The following is a 19,769-nucleotide window of genomic DNA, read 5'->3' on the forward strand; positions in this document are numbered from 1 at the left end:
TTGAAATGAAGGGAATTGCACAGGAAACCAATAGTGATGAAAAGGAAACTGGGACTCAAGTCAAGAGAGTGAACCAGAAGGAAGGAAAAAATGACCAAACAGAAAAATATGAAGAAACAAGAATTCAAAAAAAATGAGGAGAGAGTTAGGAACCTCCAGGATATCTTTAAATACTCCAACGTCTGAATTATAGTTGAAATTTCTTTATATATTGAGATATGTTCACTCTCTACCACTTTCTTGAGAATTTTTATCATAAGTGTATGTCATATGTTGCCAAATGCTTCTTCTGCAAAGATTCAGATACTGTGTGATTTTCAGCCTTCATTTTGTTAATGTGGTGTATCCTATTGACTGATTTGTAGAGGTTGAATCATACCTTTATCCCTGGAATAAGCCTTCCACAATGATGGTGTATTCATGAAGGTCATACTTTTTAATGTATTTTTTAACATATTTTGCTTATATTGTATTCAGGATTTTTACATCTGTATTCCTTGGAGATATTGGACTATACTTCTTTTCTTTTTGTGGTATCCTTGCCTGGTTTTGTTATTAAGGTAATGTTGGTCTTGTAAATTGTGTATGTAAGTGTTACCTCCTCTTTTATTTTCAGAAGAATATTAAAAGCAATGACATCAATTCTTTCTTTTTATTTTAGTTTTTTTATTTAATTATTGTTCAAGTACAGTTTTCTTTTACTCCCATCCCAGCCCACCCACCACAGTGCTCCCCACCTCCCTCCCATTTCCACTCCCCTTAGTTGTTGTCCATGTATCCTTTATATTAGTTCCTGTAAATGCTTCCGTTTTTTCCCTGAAATTCCCTCCCCTCTCCCCTCTGGTCACCGTCCCCCTGTTCTCTATTTCAGTGTCTTTGTTTTTATTTTGCTTGCTTGTTTGTTTTGTTGCTAGCTTCCTGTTGAAGGTGAGATCATATGGTATTTGTCTTTCAACACTTGGCTTATTTCACTCAGCACAATGCTTTCCAGTTCCATCCATGCTGTTGCAAAGGGTAGGAGCTCCTTCTTTCTTTCTGCTGCATAGAATTTCATTGCATATATGTACCATAATTTTTTGATCCATTCATTTACTGATGGGTACCTAGGTTGCTTCCATCTCTTGGCTATTGTAAATTGTGCTGCTATAAATATTGGGGGACCAGTCTTTTGGACTGGTGTTTTAGGCTTCTTAGGATATAATCCTTGTCTGATTGCTGTGGCTAGGAGTTCCAATCCTATGTTGAATAAAAGTGGTGAAAGTGGACATCCTTGTCTTGTTGCTGACCTCAGTGGGAAAGCTTTTAGTTTTTGTCCACTGAGTATGAGGTTGGCTGTAGGTCTCTCATATATGTCCATTATTATGTTGAAACCATTATTATATTGAGGTATACTCCCCCTACTCCCACTTTGCTGAGTGTTTTTACCATAAATGGGTGCTATACCATATCAAATGCTTTTTCTACATCTATCAATATGATCATGTGATTTTTGTCTTTTCTTTTGTTTATATGATGTGTTATGTTTATTGATTTTTGTGTTTATTGTGTACCATGTTTGTATCCCTGGGATGAAATACACTTGATCATGGTGTATGGTCTTTTTAATGTATTGCTGGATGTGATTAGCCAGTACTTTGTTTTGGATTTTAGTGTCTATGTTCATCAGTGATATTAGTTTGTAGTTTTCTTTCTTTGTTGTATCTCTGTCTGGTTTTGGGATTAAGATAATGCTGGAATCATAAAAAGAGTTTGGAAGTGTTTCCTCTTCTTCAATTTTTTGGAAAAGTCTGAGAAGTATAGGGTTTATCTCTTTCTTAAATATTTTGTAAGTTTCTCCTGTGAAACCATCTGGTCCAGGGATATTGTATGATGGGAATTTTTGGATTACTGCTTCAATTTTGTCAGCTGTTATTGGTGTGTTCAGGCTTTCTGCTTCTTCATTCAGCTTTGGAAGATTATAATTTTCTAGAATTTTTCCATGTCACCCAGTTTTTCAAATTTCTTGGCACATAGTTCTTTGTAGTAATTTCTTACAATCCTTTTTATTTCTGTATTATCAGTTGTAACCTCTCCTCCTTCAGTTTTAATTTTGTTTATTTGGGTCCTCTCTCTTTCTTTCTTGATGAGTCTGCTCAAGGGCTTGTCAGTTTTTTGGGTTTTTTTTTTTTTTTTTTTTTTTTTTAGTTTTACAAAGAACCAGCTTCTGGATTTATTTGTCCTATGAATTGTTCTTTAAGTCTCTATGTCATTTAATTCTGCTCTGATCTTAGTTATTTCCTTCCTTCTACTTGATCCAGGCTGTCTTTGTTGTTGTTATCCCAGTTTGTGTAGATGGAGGGGTAGGTTGTTTATTTGGAATGTTTCTGGGCTTTTTTATATAGGTCTGAATTGTTATGAAATTCCTTCTCAGCACTGCCTTTTCTGCGTCCCACAGGATTTGGACTGTTGTGTGTTTATTTTCATTTGTTTCCAGAAACTTTTTTTTATTTCTTCCTTGATCTTATTCTTAACCCATTCATTGTTTAATAGCAAATAATTCAGTCTCCATAAATTTTAGTGTTTTTGAGTTTTTTCATTGAGGTTGGTTTCTAGTTTCAGGTCCTTGTGGTCTCTGAAGATGTTTCATATGATTTCAAATATCTTGATTTGTTGAGGCTTGTTGTGTGTCCTATCATGTATTCTCATTTGAAAATGTTCCATGTGCATTTGAGAAGAATGTGTATTTTGCTTCTTTGAGATCAAAGATTCTATATATATCAGGTAAGTGCATTTGATCTAGGGCACTGCTCAATGCTGCAATATCCTTGTTGATATTTTGTTTGAAAGATATATTCATTGATGAATGTGAGATATTAAAATTCCCTAGTATAAGCGTCTGTATATTTCTTGAAGTTCTCCAAGATTTTCTTTATGTATTTGGGTGCTCCAATGTTGGGTTCATATATGTTTATAATATTTATGTCTTCTTGACAGATTTTTCCCTTCAGCATTGTGAAGTGTCCTCTGGGTCTCTTTTTATGGCCTTTGTTTTAAAGTCTATTTTATCAGATATAAGTGTTGTAACCTGGCTTTTTTTCCTGTCCATTTGCTTGGAATATTTTTTCCAACCCTTCACCTTCAATCTGTGCTGGTCTTTAGTTCTGAGGTGGGTGTCCTTTAGGCAGCATATGTGTGAGTCATGTTTTCCTATTAATTCAGCTACCCTATGTCTTTTGATTGCAATATTTAATCCATTTACATTTGATCTTATTATTGATAAGTACTTATACCTTGTCATTTTGCTCCATTTGAAGCTTTTGTTCCTTTCTCTCTCAGTGGATTTTTTTCCTTTTCTTAAACCAGTGTCTTTACCATATCTTGCAATGATATTTTGGTGAAGGTATATATTTTTTTCACCTTCTTTTGTCTGGGGGGCTCCTTATTTGGCCTTCCATTTTCATTGAGAGCCTTGCTGGGTACAGTAGTCTCAGTTGCAGGCTTTTGCTTATAGTATTCCTTTTTATTACCTTTTGACTTGTAATGTTTCTGTTGAGAAGTCACCTGCTAGTCCAATTGGGGCTTCCTGTATGTTATTTCCTGTTTCTCCCTTACTGTCTCTGCAACTCTCACTTTGTCTTTAAATTTTGCCATTTTAATTATGATGTGTCTTGGAGTAGGACTCTTTGGATTCCTCTTGATTGGTACCTTCTCTGCTTCCTGGATTTGTGTGGCTTTTTCTTTCATAAAATGGGAAGTTTTCAATCATTACTTTTTCAAACAAGTGTTCTATTCCTTAATCCTGTTCTTCTTCTGGTATCCCTATTATACAGATATTATTCTGTTTCATGTTGTAACACAGTTCCCATAGTCCCTCTTCATTGTTTTGAGTGTTTTTCACTTTTTTCTCATTTTAGGAGTTTTTTTCTTCCTTGTCCTCCAGCTCACTGATTCGATAATTTACTTTCATAGAGCCTGCTTTTGATTCTTTTACTGTGTTCTTTAATTAGGAAGTTAAATTCTTCCTTTTTCTTTGCCTTTGTTGATTGTTTCTATGTTCTTTTTTTTTTTTTTTTTTTTTTTTGGCTGATGTAGTTTGCAGTAAGTTTCTCATAGGTTCCCTATTGTTTTTGGTGAAAATTTTCACTGAGGTCATTGACCTTCCTTATAATAATTGTTTTGAACTCAGTATCTGATAGTTGACTTGCCTCTATTTCACTTAGCATTTTTTGAGGATTCATTCTTTCTTTTAGATTAGGAGCTGTTTCTTTGTCTTTCCATTGTTTGTGGGACTCCTCTTGTTTGCTTCTGCTTCTTAAATTGATCTATTTTGCCTTTTTGACTCTGTGGTGTGAATCTCTATGTTAGGAGGCTTGTGAGATTCAGTGGTGCAGTCTCCTTGATCACTCAAACTTTATGCTCTTGAAATACCCTTTATGCCTTTTATGCTGTTTCTCTGGATAATAATGGGTTTTGATTGGTGTTGGGTCTTTGTGTGGTGGGTCCTCCCTCTAGCTGGTTGACTGAGGGTCACTCTGCCCATGTCTTGTGTGCTCTTGTGAAGGTGCTTCCAGAACAAAATCACAAATTCCAGGAAAGAAGCCCACATCCACAAATGTACCCCCCAAATACCACTTTCAACCCCAAATGAACCAGTGTTAATAAGGGTGTAATAAGGTTAAGACTATTATAACAAAGGAAAGAAAATATGAGGTGACCTACTGAAAGAAAAATTATTTTGAGAAGGTAGAATTAGGAGCACTAATAAGATTTGGGAGTTTGAGCAATGGAAAGAGAAAATAAAATTTACCTCATGAATAAGAAAAGGAATGAAGAATGTGGAATGAAGTATGAGAAGGTAAGCATATAATCTTAGGTTTAAACAGAAATTAAAATAATATAAAATAAAATGAAGTGAGAGAGTAAGAGAAAAAGAAAGGCAAGAATAGTAAATAATTAATAAAATATAGGAGCCAATCTGAAGAGAAAGATCCACCACAGTGCTATCAATGACAAATAGGCTAAAATTAATATAGGTGGTATGGGAATAAGAGCAGAAAAAGAAACACAGAAATGTCCCAGGGATGTTTTGAGTAATGGAAAGTGATTTTGAAATGATAGAGAGGGAATACTAAAGGTGAGGAAAAAAGCAGGCTAACAGAGGGAAAGATTAAATTTGTGATGTAATGAAAGATAAACAGTAAAAAGGAGAAAAAAGAGAAATAAAATGGAAGGATGAAAGAGAAATTGAAGAAAAAAGAAAAAGAAACAGGCTAAGATGGCAAAAATTAAAATTTGAGATGAAAAAAGATTAGAAGTGGGGACCAGTAAAATTTGATATTTGAAATACAGATTAGTGAAGCTCTAGAGATAAAATTGAAGGAAATAATGCAACATCAACTACCTTACCCACAACCAATTTGTAAAGATTGTTAAAAGTAGAGAGATAACACAGGTATTTTAAGAGCAGGGACTAAGGATGTGAAATGACCCTTGACAAGATAATTGGTTTTGTATGTCTGGATGAGGAAGAAATAGTAAGACTGAAGAATGGAATCAAGTTGTAGCTAGAAAGAAAACAAAATTTGAAATGAAAATTATGCGAGGAGAGAGGAAGGTAAAATGGGCTAAAAAGTGGGAGAGGAAACATGTGAATTGAAATAAACTATAATATAAAATCTAGTAACTTAATATGTACAAACTTGCTGGATAAGAAATGAATGTTAAAAAGCTATGCAGGAAAGAAAAGATCACAAATCATCAAGAAGACCACAGTGTCTTTTATCTCAGTAGTCTCTTGTATTTATGACTGTTTTTTTCTTTCTGGATCTGCCTCTAGTGATGTCAAATGTTGACCCCATCTGACCTTAGGCAGCCTGTTTGATACTTGCAGTGATCTGCTGTCCTTGGCTGTCTCCCTTGGTTGTTAATCTGCTCACTCTGCACTCAGCAGTCAGGTTTAAGCACCACAGGGTGAGGCCAAATCTCTCCTGAAGTGGAAGCTATAGTTGCCCTTCAGGCTGCTGCTTCTCAAAAGGGAGTGGTCGGCCTGAGCAGGATGGTTGCTATGTATGGGTTTTGGCTTTGCACCAGTATCATGAAGAATACTCTTTCACTTCTCTCCCCAAGATCTCCATCCCCAGCCTCTCCTCAAGTCTCTGTAGTTCACTCTTCCCACCCCCCTACCAGGGATCTGTTGTCTCTGGCTATCTTCTTTGGTTGTTAATCTGGTCACTCTGCACTCAGCACTCTGACTTAAGTACCACAGGGCCAGGGCAGATACCCTTCTGGGGTCAGGGTTATTGTTTCCCCTCAGGCTACTGCTGCTTGGAGAGGAGTTGTCTGCCTGAGCCTGATCTTGGTGTCTACTATCTCAGTTCTCTCCCCCAAGCTTCAGTCCTTAGTCTCTCCTCAGGTATCATCAGTTCATTCTGCCCCCGCCTTTTCCAGAGCCCAGGGTAAGTGAATGCAAATGAAAAGTTGTGTGTTGGCCCTTTAAATGGCTCTGATGTCTCCATCTGTCTCTTTCTGTAGCCCTGCCACTTTTCACTGCTGGTTGTTATCTGTCTACTGACACGGGCACTGGCCTGCAGTGCCTGCGGTGTTATGAATGGAAAATCAAGACAAATTTACACAGACTACCAAGTCCTGTGGAGGAAAAGGGATAGCACGGCTACTTTCTCAAAAGGGGGAGAGACTCAGAATGGCCTGGCCACCCTCTCAAGGGGAGAGTACTCCCACCCTTGCCTAGACAGGCTTTGATTTTTTTTGGGGGGGGGCAGGAGTTCAGGTACAACTTATTAAATCATTGTTAGGCAGTTAAATAGTAGATAGTATACAAAGAGCTATTAGGGCTCCTTCTAAGTCAGGGTCTGTCAGCTAAAAGGCTACAGAACTTTGGGAAAACAAACTCATTTTCTGCTCGGGCTTTTATCATTTAATTAAGAGAATTCTTAGCAATGCAGGCTTCACAGGATTTTACATATCCTTTCTCAGGCATGATCACCCAGGGAGCCTGCCCTTTCCAGCACAGGGCTGCACCGTCCTCAGTCATTGTTTTCAGGCCTAAGTCAGGCAGAGGAGGCAGATAGCCAAGGAATTCTCAGATACTTCTCTCAGACAGACTGAGGACTCAGGTTTCATCAAAGCCGAGGGGCAAGGGTCCATCACCCTCTTTCTCCATAGCCCCCCAAGTACTTCCCTGGGGCCTCCACATGATCATGTCTGTCCTAGGTCAATCCTCCCTTGAGGAATTTTACCTGTCATTGGCTAACCGACCAAGTACTAGAGGCCCATTATGGAAAAAAGAGCAGAAGCAGCACTCCTGCCAGGGAGATAAGTTTTGTCTCCTTAGTGGCTTATGGTCCAAAGGTCACTCACTCAGCCTTAGCCATGGGGGGTTATAGCTCCTGAAACCAGGCAGGGCAGTTCCCAACAGTCTACTTGTTTGGTTCTGGTGCTCTAGGCTGGGAATCCTAGCTCAGGGTTTAAATCCATCTTTTCAGGGGGATGCAACTGGCTTCTTAATTATCCCTTCAGCACTGCCACCTATGGGCATCAAACCAGCCCTCTCCAATCTCTACTGCACTCCTTACCAGACAGGTTGTTGTGAAGCTGGTTCTTCTCTCTGTCCTGAGTTATATTACTTCTCTGTGGCTATTGCTCAGTTGTTTGTTCCAGCTTACTTCTCCACAATTGAGTTCTCGCTATCTTTCTAGCAGAAGCCTTTCATCCAGGCTTCTCCAGGCAGGATTCTCCCTCTGTATTTCCATGGACAGGGTAGGGTGGGGTGACCACCCACTGGTCTCCACAATGTAGCAGCATGTGAGAGATGCTGGCTTTTCTCTATTGCCTTTTTTTTTCCTGCCACAGGCAGGGAATGGATGAGGTCTCCTCCACCAGCCTCCAATGAAAAGGACCTCTCAGGTTTGGGGAAGAAAATAATGCAGGGGCTCTGGGTGAGTGTCTCTGATCTTGCCTTTTTTCAGAAGGATGTTTCCCCAGGAAGTTTGTACCTCCCTCCTAAATCCCCAGTTTCAGAAGGCTTCGACAACAGAGCTCTCTTAAGAAAATGCTTGTCATGGCAACAGCTCCAGCCAACATGGCGAGATTTAGTGTTTGTTTGTTTCTTTTTTAGACATGGGGAGGGGAAGAGGAAAGAGAGGGAGAGAAAAATTGATTTGAGAGAGAAACATCCATTGGTTGTTTCTTGCACACAGCCTGATGGGGGACTGAACTAACAGCCTCGGTATGTATTCTGACAGGGAGTTAAACAGCTACCTTTCACTTTGTGGGGCTCTGCCCAACCAATTAACTCACACTGGTAAGGACTTTTTTTTATTGATCTTTTCTTTTTTTTACCTGTATTTCATTTATTATAACTCTGCTCTTTGTTATTTCTTTCCTTCTACTTGCATAGTGACTCTAAGTATAGATATATGAGAGAAAGAATTTGAGAGATGGGGTGAGAGAAAGAATTTTTCAAGTTGACCACATGATGGAGATCAAGTGATGATACAAATTAACCAAGTAGTAATTACCTTAATCCTGAAAGGTCTTACACTTAAAAACTGAAATGCAGTGTGGTATGACCACTGCTTCCTTCACTTTATTATTTTTACATTCTTGTAGACATTTGTATTAAAGTATACTTAAATGTGTATAGTACAAGTATACAGTTTATGCAAGTATACAGTACAGGTCAGTGACAAAAGGCATGGGACCACTGCAGGGTTCAAAATGTGCACTATAGGGAACATTCATTGCCAGCACCCCAAAGCTTCCCTCATTTCTACCCTATAACATTTATCTCTCCTCAGTGGTAACAATTAGTTCCACTTTCCCATCATAGGCTACTTTTACCTGCATTAAACTTTATATAAGTGGAATTATATAATATGCATTATTTTGTCCTTGGCTTGCCCTCCTTATATTATGTCTCTGTCTGATGTTTATCCATGCTGTTATATGTAGAAGATTTTAGGTATTTTTGTTGATAAATGGAAGTACTTGGTATAAATATGCTACCATTAATGATACATGTATATACAATTGACTTTACCACAAATGACTTTTGGGTTTTTTCAAGTTTTGGTTGTTAAGAATGATGCTGTTGGATCCAGTTCCAGGTAAGATGGAGTAAGCACACTCCTCCCTGTCATTCACATAATGAACCTTGGCTAGTGAGGCATCAAGAAGCTATGGAGCATTCTAAAATTATATAGTGCCAAATAGATGGGGAAAGAAAACACTATTTCAAACCAACAGTGAGCTTACCAGAGGCAAAATGAAAGGAATGTGAGTTTATAAATTTGTTCAAAAATTTCCTGAGCTCATATTTGAGCTAGAAATGCATAGATCTGTTCCTGATCACCATCTAAAGAGACTGAGAATTAGCCAGTGGACAGGCCACCCCAGGCTGGCCATAGGTGGTACATTGGCACTTCAACATCTCTGAAAACTTAAGTGACAGTTTCTAGCCAGTCTCTTGCTTCCTTAAACAAAAATGAGTTTATTCTCAATAGGATTTAAATGAACACATACACACACACTCACATATTTAATTAATATAAATATGTATATATAATTTTGGTGAACATAATAATGACACATGCATAATGACAGATTTAACTTTTTTTTATTTCTTACATTAAAAACTATTCCTTGAATTATTGTGTTGGCTAGCATGTCTAGTACAACATTTAGGAGAAGTTTCAGTATTTTCCCCTGTGAACTGCTTGTAAACATATTAGTGTATTGTCTTTGTCAGATCAAGAAAATCCCCTACAACTGTGGATTGCTAAGGGTTTTTTGTTTTTTTTATCACAACCAGCATTAAGTTTTACCAAATATTTGTTCTGGATCTATTGAAGGGATACTAAATTTTGTCTTTATTTTTTAAAGATGAGATACTGAGTTTCTCACATATTCAATTAATGTTGTCCTACTATAACAAAACCAATTTGCTGTTATTTTGTTATAATACTAAATTGGACACCATAATTCCTTATTTAAATATTTTGGCATCTACTTACCAACAAATAAATGGAACTGTGAACCTTGGCTAGTGTGGCTTAGTGGATTGAATACTGGCCTGTGAACCAAAAGGTTGCTATTGATTCCCAGCCAGGGCACATGCCAGGGTTGTGGGCCAGGCCCTTGGTGGTAGAACACGTGAAAGGCAACCACACATTGATGTATCTCTCCCTCTCCTGCTCCCTCCCTTTCCCTATCTCTAAAAATAAATGTAAATCTTAAAAAAAAAACATGGAACTCTGTGTGATGAGAGATGTGTTAATTGTGTTAGTTAACTTGATTATGGTAAGTACTTCATCACCTATATCATGTGTATCAAATCATCAGTTTGTGAACTTTAACTATTTACAATTTTATTTTTCAGGTATACCTCAGTTAAGCAGGGGAAAATAAAATACTATTGGAAATATGAAACATTTAGGCACACTGAAAACTAAAAATAATTGTTAAGAAAAACTAAAGAAGACAAATATATGTAGAGATATACCATGTTCATGGATCGAAAGACTCAAAACTATTAACATGCCAATTGCCATTTTGATTTATAGTTAAACACAATTACAATACAAATTCCAGGGTAATTTTCTCTAGAAATTAACAAATTAATCATAAAAATTAACATGAAAATGCAAAGTATACAGAATAGCCAAAACACTTTAGAATTATATGCAATAATTTTACGTAGATGAGCATAATTTAGGGACTGATGGACTACGTTTCCAGACATACTATAGAGCTGAATAGATCAAGTGATATGGACATGGGAATACACATGAATCACTGGAACAAAATGTATGATATAGAAGTAGACTCATGCACATATGGTAAACAAAGTCACCAAAGTACTTTAGTAAAGAAAAGATAATCTTTTCAACATTCTGTGCTGGAATTATTAGATATACATATGAAAAAAATATTTATTCTGTTACCCCACTTCATATATACGATTTAACTAAAGAATTTCAAAACTACAAAAAATAAGAAAACATAGGTATAAACATGTATATCTTGGAGTAGACAAAGATTTATTAAACAAAAGACAAAAACATGAAGCATATAAAGAAAAACAGTAATAAACTATATTTTAATTTTGAACTATAAAATAAAAAATTTCTGCTCTTCTAAAATTAGATAATGTTAAAGTTTCCATAACTCTGAATATATGAAAAAACTGAACTGTACACTTCAATAGCATAAACTTTGTTGTATGCAGGTTATATCTTATTAAAACTCATAAAAGACAATGAATACGATAAAAAGTAAACCACACACCAGGAGAACATATTTGCAAAATATTCATGCGATAAAAGGCTTTTATTTAGAATACAAACCATCTCTTATAGAGGAAAAACAAAGGAAGATAGACTAATTAAAACAAGGTCAAAATTTGAACACATATGTCAGAAAATACCATGTACAAAAAGTCAAAAAGCACATAATAAAGTGGTCAACATAATTAATCCTCAAGATAATAAATAATAAAGCTATAAGATACTGCTACATATATAAGAAATAAAACTAAAATGATATATCACCACACATGTAATAAGTTTCTGAAAAAGAACAGAGTTGTAGAAATCATGCTACCTAATATGAAACTATATTGTATGGACATAGTAATCAAAATAGCATGGTACTGGCATAAAAACAGACACATAGATCATTAAAACAAAATAGAGGGCCCCAAAATTAACTCACACCATTATAGTCAATTAATATTCAACAGAGGAAGCAAGCACATACAATGGGCTAAAGATAGTTTATTCAAAAAATGGTGTTGGGAAAATTGAAAAGATATGTGCAGAAAAATGAAACTGAACAACCTTTTTATAGCATGCACAGGAATACATTCAAAATGGATCAAAGACTTAAATATTACACATGATACTATGAAAGTCATAAAAAACAACCTAGACAGCAAAATCTCAGATATTGCTTATAGCAATGTTTTATCAGACAGGTCTCCATAGGCAAAGAAAACAAAATAAATAGGACTACAGCAAACTAAAAAGGTTTTGTACAGCAAAGAAAAACATCAAAAAATAAATAAAAAGACAACCATAGAATGGGAGAACATATTAGCCAATACATCTGATAAGGGGTTAATATCCAAAATTTATAAAGTCCTTAACAAAATTCAACACCAAACAACCCAATTAAAAAATGAGCAGAGTACCTGAATACACAGTCTTCCAAAGAGCACATACACATGGCCAAGAGCACAATATACATGTGAAAAAATGCTCAACGTCACAAATCATCAGAGAAATGCAAATTAAAACCACAATTAGATATCATCTCACACCTGTAAGAATGGCTATCATCAATAAATCAACCACAGAAAAAGTACTAGTGAGGATGTGGAGAAAGCAGAACCATTTTTGCACTGTTAGATGGAACGCAGATTGGTGCAACCACTGTGGAAAGCAGTATGGAGATTTCAAAAAACTAAAAATAGATCTGCCATTTGACCCAGCAATCCCACTTCTGGGAATATATTCAAAGGACCCAAACACTAATTTGAAAGAATATAAATACACCTTTGGTCTTTGCAGCATTATTTACAATCACCAAGATACCAAAATATGGAAGCAGCTCAAGAATCCATCAATAGATAAGCGGATAAAACAACTATAGGACATGGACTACTACTTGACTGTAAAAATACAAGAACAATTTACCTTTGTTACAGTGTGGATGGACCTGAACAACATTATACAAAGTGAAATAAGCTAGTCAGAGATCAACAAATACCATATGATTTAAGAGGACTAAATGGTAATGGAAAAAATACAATAAACAAACAAACAAAAAAGACGGACAATATTAAGAATTGGAAAGAATGTGAAACTACTGAAATTCTTGTATATTGTTGGTGGGCATAAATTAGGATACAACCTCTTTGAAAAACAATCCAGAAAAATTATAGAAGCTATGAATGACATTATTTTCCTCCATAGAGAAGTATACTATTTTTCTAGTTAGCAGAGAGGTTAGAGGAAAATCACCTTGATTTAATCACCACTGATCTATTTTCAGGTTTCCCTTCTGGTGTGTATAATTCTAGTGTCTCATAGCCTGAAATTCTTTCAAAAGCATCTCATTCTTGGAGCTATGTGTTTTAAAAATGTAGTCTAAAATTTTTTCCAACATGAGGGATAAAATTATGAAGGTTATAGCCCTTTTCTTTAAGGAACTCAGAATTAAGAGTTGAACATAACTAATTTAATGCCAGTGAACAGCAAAATTGGTTTATTTTATGGCACTGGGGGTGACATTACAGAGCCACCAACATACTTTTATTTTCAATCTTCTCTACTTTAGATTTTGAAATATTAAAAAATATGTATCTTCTCTGTTGACTACATCAGTAAATTGTGAAGCTTACTCACAGATATCATATATCATTAATACAATAATCCTCTGGCTTCTTTGAGCTTCTATAGTAGGGCAAGAATGCATTCTTACCAAGAACAATGGGACCAGAGAAAGGACTGCTGATTCTGAAAGTGGATATTACAGAGATTATAGATGGAGTGATTCTACACGAAGCATTTCATCTCAGCCCTGAATAACAAACAGGCTTTGGCAGTGTAGATGGTAGGAAGTGATAAGATGAGCTATACTTCGAGCACCATATAAATCATTGATTCACTGTAGCCCAAGTTGAAATGGAGAGAATATGATGGGTATTTATAGCAGGTATATAGAGTCTGAGTTGTCTGGTGTCATATTTTGCAAGTGACTTGATTTTTATTTCATTTTTTTAAAAGATTTTATTAATTTATTTTTAGACAGAGGGCAAGGGAGAAAGAAAGAGGGATAGAAACATCAATATGTGATTGCCTTTCATATGCCCCCTACTGGGGACCTGGTCTGCAACCCAGGCATGTACCCCAACTGGGAATCAAACCAGTGACCCTCTGGTTCACAGGCTGACACTCAATCTACTGAGCCACATCAGCCAGGCCAACAAGTGACTTGATTTTTATATAGTCAGACCTCCCACCATTATTAGGATTTCATTGAAATGTTTACATTGGAGTGGTTACTCATGCCAGGTCTACTTAGTTCAGTGACTTCCATACAGGTATATTGAAATGGCATAATAAATTATAATTCATCAATGATGGAACTCAAATAAAATCTATAACCTTTATGTGACATTGACCTTTGATATTTTTGGAGGGTTTTCTATATATACATACATTCACAATGGGTGCTCCTACTAAGACTCCCAAAATCTTTAGTCTCTTGCACTGTTTTTGTTGGCTAGTTGGGTTGGTTGGTTGGTCTGTTTGTTTTTTCTTGACCTGACAGAGCCACCGTTCATTGAACTTCTGGGCACATGTAACGGACATCTGTTCAGCTGAGCTTTTAGTAATTGGCATATTAATTAAAAGTAAGTTTTCACTTTTAACATTTTGTTTGTTTTTCATGATACATATGCCCTGTAGCATTTCACACGGGTGTTGTCTTCAACATCTCAAATACACAAAACAAGCTATTCATTATGACTTCTGGACTTAAAGTCATACATGATGTCCCTTAAATGCTTTCTTTCACCTTTTTCTGGAGAGAATATTATGAGATTTTCTCCAGGATAAAGATTAGCTCAGTCTGTTTCCTGTACGTGTCACATCTGCACTCTCTCAGTGTAGCCCTGCTGGGGTCACCAGGGTCAGTGTGAAGGCTGTAGTTTTCATAAAGTAAGAAAGCTTGATTACATTCTACAGCCAAAAGTGTATTACCCAATTTTCTACTTTTAAATCAGAATTTTGATGTTTTTATTACTCACAGTAATGCCAACCAGAAAATAATCAGGACAAATTTGAGCTAAGTTATAAGCCATTCAGGGTCTCGGTGGATGCAGGAGGAAGGAGACCCCAGTCCTTCCTTTGCAATTGTGGCTTTTAAAGAGATATGATAGATAGCTTGTGAGAAGAAGCAGTAAAGCTATGAATAATGACAGTGAAATGCAGAACAAGAGCAAAAACTGCGATGACTATTTCCAAATACCTACATAACCTGTTGGGAATTTTTCCTCTGTTTATTTTTTCCTCTTCTATCCAGAAGGGTTGTCCATTCCTGAAAATACTGAAGGTTGTAGGAGGAGGAACTGAGCTTTAACATAGTTCTATATCAGACATAAAGGTATTGAAAAAATGAAGATTGATCATGTTTTATAGAGAGAGACACAGATAAAATGGAGATATTTAATATTACCCAAAAGTCTTACACATTTTTACATTTAAATACAATGCTTAATATTCCAACATGGACAAATACATACTAGGACCCGTATGATAATATTTATTAAATGCCTTACATTAAATAACTTAAATCTTCACAAGTCTATAAATGAGTTACTACTGTTAATTCTGTTTTCAGGATAAGGAAATGGAGGTACAGGAAGTTAGCTAAATGCCCCAGGGTCACCTGCCTACTGCAGTCCTTGGCTAGAATTTGAGGCCAGGCTATGGCTCCAGGGCCCCTGGCTCCTATCCACTAAGTTCCATATCTTGAGTAATCCCTTTTAGAAATGTCACATTTTATACTAGTATTTTCTACTTGGGAGCTATAGGTAAACTTGAGTGACCCACACTTTGATTTAAATATGGCACAATCTTGTTTTCTTTAATCTAGCTGACACCTTGTGCTATCTTCATTTATCTCTTGCATTATTTAATATTTAAAATGTCTAAGCCTTGCATCCTTAACAAGAGTATACATTTTAAAAGGAAAGGTAATGCTTTTTGTTTCCATTTACATAAAATTATATTCCAATTATAGGTGGCATACAAAATTATATTAGTTTCAGCCATGGCTGGTGGCTCAGTGGGTTGAGTGCCAGCCTGCAAACCAAAAGGTCACCTGTTCGATCCCTGGTCAGGACACATGCCTGGAATGTGAGCCAGGTCCCCAGTTGAGGGTATGTGAGAGAAAACCAATTGAGGTTTCTATCAAAATTATATTAGTTTCAGGTGGAAAACATAGTGATTAGACATTTCTATATTGTACAAAATATCATTCTAGTATAAGTCGAGTATCACCTGGGGGCAATACTTTTTTTTTTTTTTTTTACTTCAGAAACTCTGGAACAGCTCTCAGCTTGGTTTCTTGTGCAAGGTAGATAAATATCCTTAACTCATTGAAAACAAAAACAGGCAGTGAATTGATCTCAATAATTTAGTTGAGATTGAAACATGATATAGATTAGGCAATCCAGGTTAAATCACATTTGTTAATGATTTCCTATGTGATTCAATCATCCTGATATACTTCTCAAGTCATGTCTCCCTAAGCATACAATTTTCCTCATTGATTTATATTTCAGAATCTTGCAAACTTTGTTCTCAGAACCTTTTCAATAATGGCAGACGGGCAAAGGAATTCAATGAAATGTTACTTATAGATCACATCCCTTCAACAATTGCAAATGATTTAGAAAGTATTGGGCAAATGTGGATAATACAACCCCTAAACTACCTCCCCAAACTATAATCCATTCATTTGTAACCATAGTTTACAGTTCAGAATCAGAGGGACTCAGCTAAGATAAGCCCACTTACGATTCAGCCCTGCTGACTTCAGGGACCTCTCCTGTCATTTACTCTTCTCTACTTTGTGCTCTACTAGGCCAAACTGTGAGACTTTCCTGAATGCCTCATCTTATTTCACACCTCTGTGCCTTTGCCTATGTTATATTCTCATCTTTCCAACTTGGCAGGAGAGTCATCTTTCAGATCCCATCCATGGGAAATATTATCTCCCTAAAGCCTTCCCAAAGCTGCTCACCTGTCAGGCAGGCTCATCTCTCTCCTACTTCATTCTGCCTCTGTGCCTGGCATCTCATTTAACTTCAATTACCTTCCTTTCTGCTAAAACATTAGCTGTTTAAGTGTGTATGTCTTCCCTTGTCCATTTCTGACCATTACTGAGGGTTAGCATGAGTGAGCAGGAGTCCACCTCATCCAGGGGACTGATTACTATCAATCTTAGAATGTGTTTTTTATATGTTAAAAGTTAATTGGTGTTTTAAATAGAAATATAAAAGCATGAAGTATAAAATTCTCGCAAGTGCAGTGTGTCCTAGTTCCAGTAACACAATTATGTTTCAATTCCTTATTACAAACAATGAAAGGCCCATTTTCTGATAATAAATGCTCTTACAAAAAATTACTACTGAATTGGTTTGATGTCCAGTCTTGGAACAGGAAAATCACATTATTCTTTCTCAAAATCCTCTTGGTAACCATGAGTAATTGATTTGACAGCTCATCTTCACAGACTTAGGTTCTTGTTATCATAATGCCAACTTGCATCTTGCTAGAACTTGTCACTGTCAGTGCCTGTCAATGATTACCTGTAAGGTGGGCAGTATGCCTGGAGTGAGTGGAAAGACAGAGTATATTTCATATACTCGAATAACTTTAAAACCTAAGCATAAGATGCATTTCTATTTTTACTTTAGTAAAGAAATAAAATAAATAGCATATCTGACTGAAAACAGTTCAACTACTGTTTAATCAATTTCTTTATATTTTAGGATGACAAAATTGGGTTTGAGATAATTTTGGGTTAAAAATAACTTCTTTATACATTTTAAATGCTTTTGGATATATATTGGTTTCTTTTTCCAAAATCTTAACTTATTTTTTCAATGATAATATATATAACAGATAACAGACAAAAACTAAGGCTCTTCCTGACTCCTAGTATTTTCTCTTCTTAACAAAATATTGCTGCTGGAAACCCATAAGAAATCACAAAACATGTCATTTAGTGATCCAGATACATGCTTCCATTTCCCAAATCAAAACTAGTATTCATATGCAAGTTGAAAATAAGTTTGGTACATTAAAACATAAAAAATGAAGACATCAAAAAAATCCAAGTGAGAAAAAAGCATACCAAAAGACCTAAAAAACAGCCCTGGCTGGTGTAGCTTAGTAGATTGAGTTCAGGCCTGTGAACCAAAGGGTTGCCAAGTTTGATTCCCAGTGAAGGCACATGCCTGGGTTGTGGGCCAGGTACCCAGTGGGGGGCACTTGAAAGGCACCCCCCTCTTTTCCACCTTTGCTTCTACTCTCTCTAAAAATAGATAAAATATTCAAGAAAGAAAGACTTAAGAAACAGAAGAAATTTAAAGATACAAATAAATATTATCAGTCATAGAAATGTGGCTTTGAAATATCTAAAATCAGAAATTATTGACCAGAAAAGAGCAACAGAATTTCAGAAGTTAACACTTTTGCACCAATTTTCCAGATGAATTTAAAAAGAGCATTAGATGAAATAGAAAAAACAAATAGCATATCGCCATATTTTATCTGTGTATGTATGTTTGTATTGTCAAACTCATGTTGAATTGAAAAGTGGAATGTACTCTTGGCTGCTTCAGGGCCATGTGTGAAGCTTAGTTTCTTTGGCCTGGAACCTACCTGGACACCTGAACTGAAGCTCATCACTCACCATTCTATTGTGGAAATACTTTGTTCTGAAGATCCATACTGCATTCAGCCATGCTGAGTGTGAAGAGAAGTTCTAAGAGGCCACTGAGTATATTTATTAAGTGACTAGTATCCCAAGCAAATATTCCTTTGCAAGAAAGGTATTATTTTTATACATAACATTTATATATATGATTATCATTATCTTTGCTTATCAGATTCCACGTAAGTTCTATCTTACACAGTATTTTTCTAGTCTGTCTTGCTATCAACACTTGCATTCTTCCATCCCTGTACAAATGTATATATCTCACTAGATATATTCACCCCATCTAAAAATTATGCACCCTCTCTAGCTTGGTTCTCATACATAAGAGATACTAAGAAAATATTAAACAGATGTTGGGAACTGCTCTGCCTGGTTTCAGGAGTTGTAATTGCTCCCCATGGCTAAGGATGAGTGAGAGATCTCCGGAATGCAAGGCACAAAGAAGACAAAGCTTGTCTTTGGCAGCAAGCACTGCTTATTCTTCATTCCCTGCCCCCAGTGCATGGTCAGATAGCCCATGACGGTAAGACCCCTCAGAGGAGGGGCAACCTAAGCCAGACACGTTCACTTGGGAGGCCATCATGGAAGGACTTGGGGGGCTGCAACAAAAAGGGAGTGATGGATCCTCACCTCGTGGCTATTCTGACATAGCCTAAGTCCCCATGACCTCTTGGAGAAATGCTTCCTGGCTATAATCCACTTAAGCCTGAAAATCTATGATGGAGGAAGTGGTACAGCCCCTTGCTGGGATTCGAGGTGATTGGGCACAAGAAAGAGTTCCTAAAAGTCCTGTGAAACCTGCTTTGTTTAGAATGCTCTCATTTAAATGATAAGGGTCCAAGCAAGAAGTTTGTTCCTCAAAGCTTTATGGCTCTTTAGCTATCTGACCTTGACTGAGAATAAGCCGGCATAGTTCTTTGAATACTATCTATTGTGTGATCCTTGCCTGTAGTCTTGTGCAAAATGAACCCAATAAAAGCCAATAGAGGAAAAGGCTCTCGGCCTTTTTCCTCCAAGAGACTGGCCACCTCTCCTTCTCAAGCAGATCATGTCTTGGTGATTCACTTTCTTGTTTTTTTATTTAGTTATTTTTCAAGTACATTTTTTTGTCTATTTCTCCTTTCCAAGCCTCCCCCACCCCGTGCTCCCCACCTCCCTCCCATTTCCACCCCCACCTTAGTTCTTGCCCCTGTGTCCTTCCTATTTGTTCCTCCAAATCCCTCCCCATTTTTCCCCTTAAATTCCCTCCCCTTTCC

This window comes from Artibeus jamaicensis, unplaced genomic scaffold (assembly GCF_021234435.1).
Source record: "Artibeus jamaicensis isolate MK-2021 breed Jamaican fruit bat unplaced genomic scaffold, CSHL_Jam_final scaffold_916, whole genome shotgun sequence".
NCBI classification, from domain to species: domain Eukaryota; kingdom Metazoa; phylum Chordata; class Mammalia; order Chiroptera; family Phyllostomidae; genus Artibeus; species Artibeus jamaicensis.